Raw genomic sequence first — 3306 nt, forward strand, 5'->3', positions numbered from 1 at the left:
GTAAGTAGGCTGAGGGATGCTGAGGCTCTTAGAGTGGATGAAAATATTGAGGAGGAAAAAGTGATCGAAGAGAGAATTGGGATAACATTAAATACAGTTAAAGCAGTGAAAGGCTATAGTAAAGAAGCAGAAGAGAAGGGTATGGGAAAGACAGAGAAATGAGGCAGGGATGAGGGGGAGTATGAGCTCTGTAGGAGAAAATTACAGGCCGGGCGGTGGTGGTGCACGCCTTTAATCCCAGCACTTGGGAGGCAGAGGCAGGCAGATTTCTGAGTTCAAGGCCAGCCTGGTCTACAGAGTGAGTTCCAGGACAGCCCAGGCTATACAGAGAAACCCTGTCTCGAAAACCAAAAAAAAAAAAAAAGAAAAGAAAAAAAGAAAATTACAGTAATTGCAATAGAATGGGTACAGAAATGTTAAGAAGGATCACAAAAGGTAATGAAGCAATTGAAAAAAAATTAACAGGTGACTGTTGGAACATGGTCCAGGAATGGAGGAGTCATGTGAAGACCATTGTGAGTGCCTTTGAGAACACTCCAGAAAAATAAATAAATAAAAACAAACAAACAAACAAACCAAAAACCCCAGAAAAACAAAAACAAAAAATCCCCCAAGAGCCATAGTGATCTCAGACCTCAGTTTCTTCAAAACATGGAATTTTTGAAATGTGTTTTTATGCTCCACCAAGGTGTAGCAGATAGGAGCGAGTTTACTTCAGATTACTCGTGATTGCTTGATGTTGTTACTCAACTATGCCTCTATTGAAAAACATCTTTCGCCATGTTCAGGGTGTTTTTGCGATCATGTGATCTTTCTTAACCCTCAGAGTAAAAATTGTCTGGAGCTCTGAATAAAATTGGCTACTGCATGGGACTTTCTTTACTCCACCTCATTTATCTGCTCCATTTCTCAGGTCTCACCGCCTCTAGAGTGGTGGCACATGACCATTAAGAGATTTTAAAAAGTCATATGCTGTCTTAATTAGGGTTTCTATTGCTTTGACAAAACACCGTGACCAAAAAGTAAGTTGGGGAGAAAAGGGTTTATTTGGCTTACACTTCCATATTTCTGTTCATTATTGAACGAAGTCAGGACAGGAATGCAAACTGGGCAGGATCCTGGCGGCAGGAGCCAATGCAGAAACCGTAGAGAGGTACTGCTTACTGATTGTTCCCCCTGGCTTGTTCAGCCTGCTTTCCAATAGAATCGAAGACCACCAGCCTGTGGATGGCACCACACACAAGGGTCATCCCAAAATTGATCACTAACTGAGAAAATGCCTTACAGCTGGATCTCATGGAGGTATTTCCTCAACTCAGGTTCCTTCCTCTCTGATGACTCTAGCTTGTGTCAAATTGACGTAAAACCAGTTAGTACATTTGTTAACCTAGCTTTCTAAAACACAAACATACACATTTATAGAAATTAAATGGAGTTACCCTGTAACAGGGACACAATGCTCCTACTAGATATCACAGACCAATAAATAAAAAACCTAGAGGCACTGAGGTCCAGCAGACGTCTGAAACATTATAGGTTATTGCCAATGTTCTTGATTACCCTCTAGAATTTGAAGGCAAACCTCTCTTGTTCAAGACACAACATACTTGAGACCTAGAACAAAGAGAAGTTAAGCTGCTACTTACCTCATCCCTGCTGACTAGCTTTCTCAGTGCTGGAAGGGAAAACTAATCGCCAATTTTGCCCATCCGTGAACGCTGTGAGGCACAACAATGGGCCTTATAAAACATGGCCATTGGTGTGACTGTGGCACAAATATCATGGGAGTAAGCAGTTACTTCCTGATTGTATTTAAGGCCCACTTAACAAGTTGAAACCCATATCTGGAACCCATATTGGGGCAAAGAACCCATGCATATACATGTCATGGGCCCTGTGGAAGAGCCTACTAATATTCCTCTCATAAATGGGCCTAGTATTAAGCCAATTTCTAATGATTTATCACCATGCCCTTAGATGACTGCATCTCCCAACCCTCGTTAGAGATGCTTTTCATTTGTTTGTTATTGTTATTTTGTTTTTCCTCATCAGTAAAACATAAAGTCCCACAGCTGGTCAACATGTAGAAAATGAGACTGGAATGTTCATCCCTAATGGGCTATCCTTCTCTCAAGGCTCAGGGATCATTGTGGAAGAAAGAGTGGAAAGATGTAAGAGACAGGTGGTGGGTGACTATGGTGAATGTGTTGTCTGGACACAGCAGGGCAGTTACAGATATTAATTTATAGCAGTTGAAAGAGCACACACAAGACTTGCCTGAGCTCAAGCCAGACAAAAATTCCATTATAGAGAGAGGAAGTAGGTCTCAAGTCCTACCCCTAGATAAGGAGATGGGAGAAAAAGAATTAGGTTTTCTCCTCCTCTTCTTCCTCCTCCTCCTCCTCCTCCTCCTCCTCCTCCTCCTCCTCCTCCTCCTCCTCCTCCTGCCAGAAGAGAGCACCAGGTCTCATTAAAGATGGTTGTGAGCTACCATGTGATTGCTGGAAATTGAACTCGGGACCTCTGGAAGAGCAGCCAGTGCTCTTAACCACTGAGCCATCTCTCCAGCCCAAATCAGTTTTCTTTAAGGTTGTTGTCCCTGATGGGTCAAACCATGCTCCAGAGGAAAGTTACATATTCAAGACAGCACCAACTAGATTTTTAAAAAAAGGACACTAAGTTGAATGGGTAGAGATGGGGGGGGGGGGGAGTGCGGGGGTATGTTGTTCTAAAGACACTGGGGAAGGGGTGAATATGATTAAAATACATCATATGAAATTCTCAAAATAATAAGAATGAGAAAAATGTTCTTGAATAAAGGCACATATTTAACTACCTATCTCTAAACACACACACACTACAAAAATGGAAATATTTGCACAGGAGTGGAAATAAAAAGTAAAACACAATTTTTGGTCTTGGTTACAAAAGCATGATGACAAAGGAAACATAACTATTTGGAAAATGTAACAATAGGACACTTATATGGGCTGTTTCGGTAACCCATAATATCAGCAGTTTCCAATTCAGTGTGAGAATTTCAATAAGTAGTCATAAAGCAAATGTTCTGGTTTTGATAGCTGAATAAAAGGGGTTTTTTTTCAACAAAACAAAGAATCCGCCCCAAGCCCAAACAACAAAAAAGATGAAGTGAAATAAAATATAGAATAAGGCATATCACATCCGTGTTGTTGTAGAAATTAATCTGGAATTTCTATCCCATCTTTGATTATTTAGTTCCCAGATAAAAGACACAAAGCCTTTATATTTATAATAAGCCATAATAGCACTAGAGCTGGGCTGATA

This window comes from Grammomys surdaster, unplaced genomic scaffold (assembly GCF_004785775.1).
Source record: "Grammomys surdaster isolate TR1022 unplaced genomic scaffold, NIH_TR_1.0 125801, whole genome shotgun sequence".
NCBI classification, from domain to species: Eukaryota; Metazoa; Chordata; class Mammalia; order Rodentia; family Muridae; genus Grammomys; species Grammomys surdaster.